The sequence below is a fragment of the Theropithecus gelada genome, chromosome 7b (genome assembly GCF_003255815.1).
Source record: "Theropithecus gelada isolate Dixy chromosome 7b, Tgel_1.0, whole genome shotgun sequence".
Lineage (NCBI taxonomy): Eukaryota > Metazoa > Chordata > Mammalia > Primates > Cercopithecidae > Theropithecus > Theropithecus gelada.
Genome location: NC_037675.1, coordinates 41,282,117 through 41,296,584, shown reverse-complemented (window position 1 = coordinate 41,296,584; position 14,468 = coordinate 41,282,117).

Below are 14,468 nucleotides of genomic sequence, written 5' to 3'. Positions count from 1 at the left end.
GGGCGTAGGAAAGATCACGTGTCAATTACTTCAATAAAATATTGTTTGTTAAAAAATATTGTTTGTTAATTACTCTGTTAGTTTACAAGCCATGTATTGAGAATATAGAGGTAGAAGATATAATTTTTGCTCTCTTGAAGGTCATAAGCTAGCAGAGGAGAAACACAAATAAAGTCAACAACATACAGATGCTGCTATGAGTAATTACAGTATCCTAAGAAGACGGGGGAGTGATGGACCAAAGGAGATTTTTCCTGAAGGAGAAGATAAAGAAATAATGAGAGAAAGGGAAGAGTTAAGACTCTTGAAAACCTTGGATATTCAACAAAATAATTTGGATTTTCCTCTGTGGTCATTATAAACCATGAAGAATTTTTAAAGCTAGGACACTATATTATTAAATATGCATTTTCAGAGATATCACTTTGATACTCTCCCATCTCTGGGGAGAACAATTTAGAGGGTGTGACATTGGAAATAGGGAAATTTCAGATAAATTGTCTGACATTTAGAAACAGATCAGCTGGGAATTACTTGACATCAAGAAGACTTAATGTTTCATTATATGAGCAATGAATGTGTACATTCCTCCCTTTCCAGGAGGATCTGCTTCAAGTAAAGTTCAGGGAAGGTGATTTGGGGTTGGGGAGAGTCTCAATTATTTCGATTATACTTAGTCCACACAGTTGCCTGCTTCCCAAATGAATAAAGTATGGCTCCTACTGAAAATATATTGCCAATTCCATACAGCCCAGAGTAGTCTGAGAAGAGTTTAATCCCTTACTTAAACAGTTTCTAAATTTTCCTTAACATCACACACTTTTTAAACTAGAAGTTTGATATCTAGCTAGCAAAACAATGTGGTGAGAAAAGCCTTCTTGCAACTACAGGGTAAATATGCTATTAGCAAAGGCCAGGGAAAAATTCAGAAGAATGTTAAATCCTTTGCAAGTGTCTTTTCAAAGGTTCTCTCCATTTCCTAGTCCAAATTATCTATGTTGAGGACTGTGTTCCTTTTTTTCCCTCCTTGGAATCTGCACCCCCTTTTCAATCCTCCACTGCCCTCTTGAGTAAAACTTCAATTCCACTAATCAGCAAGTTTTCTTCAAGCAGTTTTCTCCCATCCTGAATGTACCATACATTTATTGGAGTCCTAATTATTCCCTCTAGAATATCACTATGAAGGTTCTCCAGCAAATCAGATCAGTATGGACCTTGGGTACCTTTCCAAATCTCCAAAAAATATGAGTAATAAGTAAGATTTCTCCCTATTCCTGTCCTTTTCAGGTCTTCACTATGTAAACCTTGAGCAAAATACACGTTCATACACTTTAAAACACACACATATGCACACAGAGTTTCTGGAGTAAAATAACCTAAATTTATAAACTTGTATTAATCTTAGAAATTTTATAAATTTTGTTCTTCATGAAAGAGAATAAGAGCAATTGTAATTTATCAAATATTCTGTTTCTTCAATATGCCTGTAGATGAAATATGTTAATTTAGTAAATTATAACTATTTGTCATAATAATTTTCAAAATCTGTGATTCCTACAAAGTTGTCTGTTTTAATTTTATTAAAAAATAATGTAAGCTAGTAAGCTCCATCCAACTTTGCTTGTCAAAATTTCTAAGGGCAAAAATTTCCAGTGGAAAGCAAGAAATAAGATGGAAAACACTGATGCGTTAAAACAAAACTTTTTTTTGTTTTTAATCTATGGGGTTTCTTTCATTTCTATTTTAACGTGTAAATATATTCCATCAGATGAACTATAGCAGAATTGTAAGGCAGAAAAATGAGATGTTAACTGGAGACTTGGGTGGGAGGCATTAATTTGGATTTTAACTGGAGTAAAATTTAAATTTTACTGTGCTGGAGTAGAATTTAAATTATCATATTGCACGCATTACCTCTGTCTTTCAGTTTGAGAGAATTGCATTCTCTCAGAAGAGGAGTACAACTTGATTTCATGTGCTCTCCCAAGAAGTGAAATTGATTAGCTTCTTACAGCTTTATATTTTTGTCTGTATTTTTTAAGGTTTCCTACAAACCATTTTAAATGTGTCTAATAACTGATGGACATTCTTCCTTGGAGATCATCTATAAATGCATGCATGCTGGTGGTGGTGGTGGTGTGGGTAGTACAAAGGAGTAGAACAAACAAAAATCTTTCAGAAAGAAGGAGATTACCTTATGTTTTATGTAGTTATCTTTGTATAATCTCTTATACTTTTTATTTATTTATTTGAAATAGGGCCTTTCTTTGTCACCCAGGCTGGGGTACAGGAGCACAGTCACAGCTCACTGCAGCCTCAACCTCCTGAGCTCAAGTGATCTTCCCACCTTGATCTCCCAAAGTGCTAGCATTACAGGCATCGGCCACTGTGCTCAGCCCCTTTATGTTTTTTAATTGTGATGATATTTCCCTGTGTGGTATTTTTTTTGTGTGTACAAATGCCAAAAGTCTAATAAAAGAAGTTGATATTTCTATCTGTACTGAGTCATTTGGTGGGAACAAAGATACACTAAGAAAAGCAAGGGATCAGGAACAAATATATAAAGAAGGAGAGAAATGAATTTTACAATGTATCAAAATAGGGATAACTATATTTTATTTTTAAGAAACATTCTTGGGTTAAAATATATATACCAAAAATTCATCTATTTTAAGTGTACAATTTAATATTTATTAGCATTTTGTAAGAGTTGTCCAACCACCATAATACTCAAATTTTAAACATTTGTTATCATCCTCAAAGGAATCTTCATACCATTAGCATTCACGCCTTGTTCCTCTTTCCCCTAAGCTCTAAATAGCTACTAATCTACTCTCTGTCTCTGAGATTTGTCTATTCTGGAGCTTTTATATAAATTTATTAATGCAATAATATATTATCTTTTGTGATTGGCTTCTTCCACCTAGCATGTTTTTGAGGGCAATTCTTGTTACAGCGTTTATCAGCACTTCATTTGTTTCACTGCTGAATACTATTCCACTGTATGGATATACCATATTTTGATTATTCATTCATCATTTGATGAATATTGGAATGTTTCCACTTTGTGGCTGTTATTTATAATGCTGCTATGAATATTTGTGTGCAAGTCTGTATGAGGACATATGTTTCTATTTCTCTTGGGTAGATACCCAGGAATGGAATTTCTAAGTCTATGCTTAACATTTTTGAGAAATTGTACAATTGTTTTCCAAAATGGTTGCATCAATGTACACTCACACCAGCAAATATTTCAGATTTCCACATTCTTGTCAACATGCATAGTATGTTTCTCTCTTAAGATAACCCTTTAGTGAGTATGAAATGCTACTTCATTGTGGTTTTGATTTGTATTTTTCTATTGTATATGCTTTTGAGCATACTTTGATGTACTTATTGGTCATTTGTATGTCTTTTTTGGAGAAATAGTCATTCAAATCCTTTGACAACAATCCATTTGGAAATTGAATTATTATCTTTACCTCATGGAGTTTAGGAATATATAGGAGTTTATATATTATGGGTATAAATCCTTTATCAGATATGATTATCAAATATTTTTACCACTCGGTAGATAATTTTTATTATCTTGATAATGTTGTTGGAAAGTTAAAAGATTTTAATTTTGATAAATTCAATTTATAATTTTATTGCCATGATTTTGCTGACTTCTCTAATAAATTATTGTCTATCCCAAGGTCATGAATATTTATTGCTATATTTTTTCCAAGAGTTTTATGGTTTTAAACGTTATATTTAAGCCTATAACCCATTTGAGTTAAATTTTGTGTATGGTGTGAGGCAGGGGCCCAATTTTATTATTTAAGATATGGATATCCAGTTGCAAAAACATGTGTTGCAAATAGTGCTTCATTGCAGCTCAATTACAACTTTCTACCAAAATACCAGTTTACTATTAGAGGCCCCTGTGATTCTTACTGCCATTATAACAAAACAAACACATACATCTTATAAACTTCTACATTTGGAGGGTATATGGAATATCTGGGATATTTACTACTTGAAAATGGGCTTTATTCTTATTCTCTCCACAGAAATATACTTTGTGTATTCTAGAATAGCTTATGTTATTGTATGCAAGTAACTAAAATATCTTATAAAATATTAGTAATTGATAGAAGAAGAATGAAACTTGATGCTCAGTTTAGGTTTGGGCTACCAGCAGGAGGGAACATAATTTTTAAAATTTATTTTCCTTCTGCTAACAGAGAACAACAGAGGAGAGAATACTAACATAAATTATTTTAAAAGAAAATTTCGAGGCTTCCACATGTAATTTGTGAAGAATGGAGACTACGAGTAAATTTTTTTTCATTTAAGAACAAAGTTTAATGACTTTTCCTCCTTACAATGTTACAGGGTGTTACTTCACTAGCCAGAAACCTTTGTGGCTTGTGTCTCCTTTGCCTGAGTTTTGCTCAGGCCTGCTGGGCTCATTCCATCCACTCAGCTTGAAAGGCTGCACTTGCTGGTGCTACCAGCCTAGATCTCACGCCTGCCAAGGGCGAGCCAGGTGTGGGATGCTGCGAGGTGCAAGAGTGAGCGAACATGGGGTCCAGCTGTGTCCAGAATTAGGGGGTTCTTGGTCTCTCTGACTTCAAGAATGAAGCCGTGGACCCTTGTGGTGAGTATTACAGTTCTTAAAGATGATGTGTCTGGAGTTTGTTCCTTCAGATGTTTGTGGTCTCACTGACTTCAGGAGTAAAGCTGCAGACCTTCGCAGTGAGTGTTAAAGCTCTTAAAGGTGGCGCATCCAGAGTTGCTCATTTCTCCTGTTGGGTTCGCGGTCTCACCAGCTTCAGAAGTGAAGCTGCAGCCCTTTGTGGTGAGTGTTACAGCTCACAAAGGTAGTGTGGACACAAAGAGTAAGCAGCAGCAAGATTTATTACAAAGAGCGAAAGAACAAAGCCTCCACAGCCTGGAAAGGGACCCAAGCAGGTTGTCACTGCTGGCGCTGGTGGCCTGCTTTTATTCCCTTATTTGGCCCCACCCACATCCTGCTGATTGGTCCATTTTACAGAGAGCTGATTGGTCCATTTTACAGAGCACAAACAGCACAAAGTTATTTAGATCAGATTTCATGATCTTTCAATTCTTCAATACAGAGGGAATTATAAAAAATATTGATATGAAGCAGGTTCACAGTGGACTGATTACCAACTTATTTGAGTTTTATTATTAATACTGTGAGCTGGCCCCAAGGCTCAGGAAAGCTGCCCAGGGCAGATGAAGTCACCTCTGTGTATTCTCCACCAGCACCACAGAGAAGGGAGCATGGAAAGCAGCCCGCCATTCCCATTTTTATATCTTGAGGTCATGTGAGTTGCTGATTTAAAGCATTGAAGAACAGCCTCCTTTTAGGGTGGAACTGGCACTGAGCCCATGCTGTTCCAGTCAGTCTCTCCTTGTCTAAGGGATGTTGTACTCCCAGCACGTCATACAGTTATTCTTAAGAACTACAAACAAGAAAGTGGGGAGAACTGGGTCATTACAAGGCCACCCTGGGAAATGTCTTGCATTGCTGGAGGTCTAGAGCAATAAAAGGAAATACTAATATCTTGTTGCTTATTTTAATTGGAATCTGAAAGCTGTCTTTATTTCTTACTTATCCAACAGAAGATCTTCTTGAATCTTCCTTTTCTTATTCTCCTTCCTCTACATTTTCAAGATACCTCGTCCTTGGTGCATTTTTTAAATTCTAAATTACTCTTTGGTTTTGTTTTATATTTATAAACACCTTCTCAATTATCACAAGAAATTTTCATGATTTATTTGGTGTTTCCATCATGTCATTTATGTTAGAATAACATCTATTCATCAGTAACATACTTTTTAAAACGTATTATTTTAGCTTTAAGATCTGGGGTACATGTGCAGGTTTCTTACATAGGTATACTTGTATCATGGGGGTTTGTTGTACAGATTATTTTGTCACTCAGGTATTAAGCTTAGAACCCATTTTTCCTGATCTTGTCCCTCCTCCCCCCATCTACTCCCTAAAAGGTCCCAGTGTGTGTTGTTCCCCTCTCGGTGTCTATGTGTTTTAATCATTTGTTCTCATGTGTAGTGAGAATATATGGTATTAGGTTTTCTGTTCCTGCAACAGTTTTTTAAGGGTGCATGTTTAAAACCTCAGTATTCACTAACTTTTCTTGAATTCACTTTGTGTAATTTTGTACCATTTCTACAATAATTCTACTGATAGTGCCCACCACAAAGACAATGAAGAATCTTTTTTATTATTATTATACTTTAAGTTCTAGGGTACATGTGCACAATGTAAGAGTTACATATGTATATATGTGCCATGCTGGTGTGCTGCACCCATTACATCAGGTATATCTCCTAATGCTATCCCTCCCCGCTCCCTCCACCCTACTACAGGCCCTGGTGTGTGATGTTCCCCTTCCTGTGTCCAAGTGTTCTCATTGTTCAATTCCCACCTATGAGTGAGAACATGCAGTGTTTGGTTTTTTGTCCTTGTGATAGTTTGCTGAGAATGATGGTTTCCAGCTTCATCCATGTCCCTACAAAGGACATGAACTCATCCTTTTTTATGGCTGTATGGTATTCCATGGTGTATATGTGCCACATTTTCTTAATCCAGTCTATCATTGATGGACATTTGGGTTGGTTCCAAGTCTTTGCTATTGTGAATAGTGCCCCAATAAACATACGTGTGCATGTGTCTTGACAGCAGCATGATTTATAATCCTTTGGGCATATACCCAGTAATGGGATGGCTGAGTCAAATGGTATTTCTATTTCTAGATCCTTTAGGAATCGCCACACTGTCTTCCACAGTGGTTGAACTAGTTTACAGTCCCACCAACAGGGTAAAATTCTTCCTATTTCTCCCCACATCCCCTCCAGCACCTGTTGCTTCCTGAGTTTTTAATGATCGCCATTCTAACTGGTGTGATATGGTATCTCGTTGTGGTTTTGATTTGCATTTCTCTGATGGCGAGTGATGATGAGCATTTTTTCATGTGTCTGTTGGCTGCATAAATGTCTTCTTTTGAGAAGTGTCTGTTCAGATCCTTTGCCCACTTTTTGATGGGGTTCTTTTTTTCTTGTAAATTTGTTTGAGTTCTTTGTAGATTCTGGATATTAGCCCTTTGTCAGATGAGTAGATTGCAAAAATATTTTCCCATTCTGTAGTTGCCTGTTCACTCTGATGGTAGTTTCTTTTGCTGTGCAGAAGCTCTTTAGTTTAATGAGATCCCATTTGCCAATTTTGGCTTTTGTTGCCGTTGCTTTTGGTGTTTTAGACATGAAGTCCTTGCCCATGCCTATGTCCTGAGTGGTATTGCCTAGGTTTTCTCCTAGGGTTTTTATGGTTTTGACAATGAAGAATCTTAAAAGCAGCCCCAGAGAAAAGACTTTCAAAAGAATGACATTTAAACTTCTTGATAATGGAATCAAAATAATATTGAAAATTTTCTTAGAAATGCTGAGATGATATAAGTGAAATAGGATGAAAATACTGAATGAGATCTCCGGGAAATTTCCCTTTCAAAAATGTTTTCAAAAGGAAGAAATTTTCAGATTAAAAAAAAGTCTTCCAAAATTCATCAAAAGCAGTGACAAAAATTTCATTAAAGGAAATTGTAACGGATTTTTTAGAGAACTAAAGGCAATTATCCTAGATGATAGCATGAGATGAAAGAAAGAACAGTAAGAAAAAGAACTGGTAAAAATATATATAAACATAAGTGATGTGCCAGTTCCTAGCCTAGGCTCAAAAGGCCTGTGTGATTTTGTTCTTTTGTTGGAACTCAACTCCAGGTAAACATATCTTAGTCTTGTCTGCTGCAAGATGGGAGACCACTGAAAGAAGAATCAATGCACTTCTGCCAATAGCCTGACAAATCCAGATGTAGACGCACCTAGCTGACTCACAACTGATTGCAGCCTACTGGAGAAGTTGGGCTGAGATCAGAACTACCAAATGAGTCCAGTGATAATTTTATAACCACAAATTGTAAGCTGAATAAATGTTGGTTTTAAGCCAGTGTATTTTAGTGTGGGTTGTCACTCAGTAATAGCAAAAAAGTAGATCGTGATTAAAAATATGACAGAAGTAAAATACTAGGCACCAATAGCATCAAAGTCAAGATGCGATCCTGCACATTAAGGTACTCTGTGCTTCTTTTATATTAAAGAGACGAAAAATTCGGCTTACTAAGGTAATTATATTTTAAATTATGCCATGAAATTTCAAACTTTAGATGAATGGTGAAATGTCTAGAATAATATTACTTACAAAAAGTTGATACAAGAAGAATAAATTACCCATTATGAAAGAAATATTAATATTAAAATATTCAGAAAAAGAAAATCTCAAGCTCAGAAATCTTAAAGACAGGTTCTATTAATCATTCAAGGAATAAATCGTATTCTATCATATAGAAAATGATACATTCCTCAAATCATTCTATGAGGAGTAGATATGGGATTATGTAGTCATAAAAGAATTGCATCAAAAGGCAAACATACACATCAAGTTCACTTATGCACACAGATGCTAAAATTCCCCAAAATATTACCAACTGAATTGAGCAATTTGAAAAAAAAAAAACCATATATAATGATCAAGTTATGTAGATCTCTTGAAGACAAAATGTTTTACCATTAAAAGGACCTATAGATCTAATAAACACATTAACATCCTCTCAATAAATTTAGTCTTATTTTATATTAAATAACTACATTAACAATGAATCGTTTTTTTACATTTTACTTATTAACCCAGATTTGTCATTATTTGTCATTATTATATTACCCTCTATAATAATATAGTGATAAGATGAAGATTTGAAGTGTCTCAATGTTTGACTTTATATTAAATGACCTATAAATGTTTGCATGCATGCTTGTTTGAGTTTATGTGTACGTATATGTGTATGTGAGTATGTAAATATCTCCCTGCTTTTTATTGCTATATAATGATTGCATATATTTCTGGGGTACATATGATATTTTGATACATGCAAACAATGTGTAATGATCAATTCAGGATACTTGGGATATCCATCACCTCAAACATCTATTATTCGTGTTGGAAATATTTTAAATATTTTCTTCTAGTGACATGGAAACATAATAAATTGTTGTTAACTATAGTCATCTTACGATCTATACAACACTAGAACTTATTCCTTCTAATTGTATTTTTGTACCCCTTAGCCAACTTCTCTTCATCAAGTAAAAATTGTAGATATTTATGGGATACAGCATGATGATTTGATACATGTATGCACTGTGGAATTGCTAAATCAAGCTATTTAAGTATGCATTACCTCATGTTTTTATCATTTTTTATGTGGTGAGACACTTCAAATTTACTCTTAGCAATTTTCAAGTACACAATATATTGTTATTAACTACACTCATCATAATGCACAAGAGGTCTCTTTAACTTATTCCTCCTAGCTGAAATGTTATATTATTTGACCATTGCTCCAACCTTCTCAACCTCTCATAACCACCATTTTACTCTGTTTCTATGAGTTTGGCTTTTATAGATTCCATATATAAGTTACATCATGTGGTACTTTTCTTTCTGGCTTATTTTGTTTAACATAATGTCTGTCAGGTTCATCAATGTTGTCACAAATGTCAAGATTTCATTCTTTTTGAAGGCTGAACAGTATTTCATTGTGTATATATACCAAATTTTCTTCATCCATTCATCCATTGCTGAAACTTAGGTTGATCTCATATCTTGGCTATTGTGTTCCAACAAACACAGGCATGAAGACATCTTTTCAACACACTAATTTCATATTTTTTAAAATTTCATATCTTTAAATATATACTCCATAGTGGGATTGTTGGATTATATGGTAAGTCTATTTTTAATTGTTTGAGGAACCTCCATAGTGTTTTCCGTAATGGCTATGCTAATTTACCTTCTTACCAACCATGTACAAGGGTTTTCTTTATTCTACTTCCTCACCAACACTTGTTTTCTTTCATCTTTTGGTAGTAGCCATTTTTACAGGTGTGAAGTGATATCTCATTGTAGTTTTAATTTGCATTTTCCTGATGATTAGTGATTTTGAGCATCTTTTCATATACTTGGCCATTTTATATCTTCTTTTGAGAAATGTCCATTTAGGTCCTTGACTCATTTTTCAATCTGGTTATTTGTTCTCTTGCTATTGAGTAAAGGAGTTCCTTATATATTTTAGATATTAAGCACTTATCAGTGTGTGGCTTGAAAATATATTCTCCCAGTCTCTAGATCATCTTTCACTCTGTTGTTTCCTTTCCTGTGCAGGAGCTTTTTAGTTTCACGTAGTCTCACTTGTCTAATTATGATTATGCTTCCCATGCTTTTGGGGTCATATCCAAAAGCTCATTGCCCAGAACAATGTGGAGATTTTCCTCTATGTTTTGTTTCAGTAGTTTTATAGTTTTGGGTCTTATGTTGAAGTTTTCAATCCATTTTAAGTTGATTTTTGTATGTGGTATAACATAAGGGCCTAATTTCATTCTTTATGTAAATATGTTTTCCCAACACAATTTATTGAAGAGTCACCTTTATCCATTGTATGTTGTTGGCATCTTTGTTGAAAATCAATTGATCATAAGTAGATAGATAAATTTCTGGAGTCTCTATTCTATCTTCCTATGTATCTGTTTTTATGCCAGTACCATGCTTTTGATTAACTTTACAGTAGATTTGGAATTCAGATTGTGTAATACCTCTGGATTTTTTTTTTCTCAAGATTGCTTTGGTTATTCTTTTGTAGTTACATACAAATTTTAGGACTTTTTCTATTTCTGTGAAAAAATGTCAATGATATTTTGAGACCTATTGCACTGAATCTGTGGGTCGCTCAGATATATAGACATTTTAACAATATTAATTCTCCCAATTTATGAACATAGGTTATCTTTCCATTTATTCATTTAATTGCTTTGATCAATGCTTTATAGTGTTCAGTGTACAAATCTGTCACCTCCTTAGTGAAATTTATTCCTAAGTTTTTTGTAGCTATTACAAATATTATTTTTAAAATATTTCAGTTAGTTATTAGTTTATATAAATGCTACTGAGTTTTGCATGTTGATTTTGCATCTTGGAACTTTACTGAATTTGTTTATTAGTTCTAATGTTATTTTGGTAGAGTCCTTAGAATTTTTCATATATTATATGTCATCAGCAAACAGTAACAATTTCACTTTTTTTTCTTTCTAATTGAGATATCTTTTATTTTTTTCTCTTTTTCTAATTTCTGTGGCTTAAATTTACAGTACTGTTGAATAGAAAGTGATGAGATTGGGCATCCTCGTCTTATTCCTGATCTTAGGGAAAAGCATTAAACTTTTCACTATCGAGTAAGATGTTAGCTATGAGCTTGTAATATACGGCCCTTATTGTGTTGAGATAAATCCCTTCTATACCTATTTTTTTTGAGATTTTTTTAACAGTAAAGTATGTTGAATTGTTGAAAACCTTTTCTTTTTGTTTTTTGTTTTGTTTGTTTGTTTGTTTGTTTTGCATTTGAGATGATCACAAAGTTTTTGTCCTTCATTCTGTTAATGTAATATATTGCATTGGTATATTTGTGTATGTTGAACCATCCTTGCATCCCTGGGATAAATCAACATGGTCGTGGTGAATGATCCTTTTGATATACTGTTGAATTCAGTTTGCTAGTATTTTGATAAGGATTTTTACATCCGTGTTCATCAGGGCAATTGGCTCAGAATTTTCTTTTCTTGCAGTGCCCCTGTCTAGTCTTGGTTTCAGAATAACATTTGTCTCATAGGATAACTTTGGACATATTCTCTCTGCTTTAATTTTTTTGGAAGAGTTAGAGAAATATTGGTATTAGTTATTTAAATGTTTGGGAGAATTCATACATGAAGGTATTAGGTCCTAGGCTTTTCTTTCATGGCAAACTTTTTACTATGTTTCAATCTCTTGGTTAGTTATTGGCATATTCAGATTTTCTATTTTCCAATGATTCAGTCTTGATAGGTTGCATGTGTTTAGGAATTTATCTATTTCTTCTAGCTTGCCAAATTTGTTGACATATAGTTGTTCATAGTGGTTTCATTATTAACCCTTCTATTTCTGTGGTATCAGTTGCAATGCATCCTTTTTATTTCTGGTTTTATTTCATTCTTTTTTTTCTTAGTCTAGCTAAAGTTTTGTCAATTTTGTTTATCTGTTCAAAGAACCAACTTTTAGTCTTGTTTACCTTTTTATTGTTTTTGTAGTTTATATTTCATTTATTAATTCTCTGATTATTATTACCTTTTTTTCCTACTAACAGTGGGCGTAGTTTACTATTCCTTTCCTAGTTCCTTGTGATGAAACATTAGTTCGTTTATTTAGGATTTTTATTTGGGTGTTTATTGCTATACACTTCCCTCGTGGGGTTTAGGGAATTAAAATTTATGGAACATACCATAAATTTTCATATGTTGTATTTTCATTTTCACTTATCGCAATCTATTTTTTATTCCTTTTTTTTTTTTTTTTTTTTTTTTTTGAGATGGAGTCTTGCCCTGTCACCCAAGCTGGAGTGCAATGGCATGATCTTGGCTCGCTGCAACCTCTGCCTCTGGGTTCAAGTGATACTCCTGCCTCAGTCTCCATGCCTATCCTATTTCTGTATTTCTAGTAGAGACTGGGTTTCATCATGTTGACCAGGCTGGTCTCAAACTCCTGACCTCAGGATCCGCCTGCCTTGGCCTCCCAAAGTGCTGGGACCACAGGCATGAGCCACTGCACCTGGCCTTTATTTCTCTGTTAATTTCTTCTTTGACCCATTAGTTTTTAAGAAGCCTGTTATTTAATTTCTACATATTTGTGAATTTCCTAAAATTTCCCCATTATAGACTTTTAGTTTCATATAATTGTGGTCAGAAAAGATATTTGATATGATTTCTGTCTTTTTAAATTTGTTAACCTTGTTTTGTGGCCTAACATATGATATACCTGGAGAATGTTCTATGTGGGTTTGAGCAAAATGTGCATTCTGCTTCTATTGCATAGAATTTTCTGTATATGTCTGTTAGGTCTATTTGGTCTAACTTGTAGTTTAAGTCTAATGTCTTTTATTGATTTTCTGTCTGGATGATCTTTCCATTGTTGAAACTGGGATACTGAAGTCCTCTACTATTATAGTACCACAGTGTATCTCTCTTTTCAGATCTATTAATATTTGTTTTATATACTTATTCTTATGTTGAGTGCAAATATTATCAATTCTTGATGAGTTGATGTTTTTATTATTATATGAAAATTATTATATTAAAGAAGGTCATATTCTTTGTCTCATTTTATAGTTTCTGACTCAAAAGTATATTTTATCTGATATAAGCATAGTTTCCTCTGCTCTCTTTGGTTTTCCATTTGAATGGAATGTCTTTGTCCATTCTTTTACTTTCAATCCATGTGCATCCTTAAAGGTGAAGTGAGTCTCTTGCAGGCAGCATATAGTTTGAACTTATTATTTTATCCATTCAGCCACTATGTCTCTTGATTAAAGAATTTTATCTGTTTGAATTCAAGGTAACTATTGATAGGTAAGGACTTACTATTGTCATTTTGTTAATTGTTTCCAGGGTTTTGGAGGTACCTTTCCCCTTTTCTCCTCTACTGCTGTCTTTGTTTTTTATTATATGATTTTTTATTTAGTGGCATGCTTTGATTTCTTACATGTTATCTTTCGAGTATCTACTACAAGTATTTGTTTTGTGGTTACCATGAGGCTTACATAAAATATCTTATAGTAATGATAGGCTATTCTAAGATGACAACTTAACCTTGATCACATAAAATAATTCTACACATTTACTCCACTCCCTCCCCCATAATTCATGTTTTTCATGTCACAATTTACATTTTTTATATTGTATATCTCTGAAAAATTATTGTGACTGTTACTATTTTTATACTTTTGCCTTTTAGCTCCTATACTAAAAATATAAGTTGTTTACATACCACTATTGCAGTGTTAGAATATTCTAAATTTGATTGTGTACTAAATGTTACCAGTGAGTTTAATATTTTCATGTTTTCATATTACTAGTTAGCATCTGTTTCTTTCAGCTTGAAGAATATCCTTTAGCGTTTTTTGTATAGCAAGTCTGCTGGTGATAAACTCTCTTAGCTTTTGTTTATCTGGGAAGGTCTTTTTCTTTCATTTTTCAAGGACAGCTTTGCCAAGTAAAGTGTGCTTTTTTTGGTAGTTTTTCACCTTCAACACTTTGTATCTATCATCCCAGTTTACCCTACTCTATCAGGTTTCTGCTGAGAAATCTGGCTAGCTTTATTAAAAGTTTCTTATATGTAATATTGCATCTTTTCTTATATTTCTGCTGCTGCACTGCTGCAGATGTTCATGAAGCAGTCAAGGAGCCCTAAATGGGATCACAGGCATGCACAGAGTTACAGTGGCTCTGAAGTCAGGGCAGGGCCC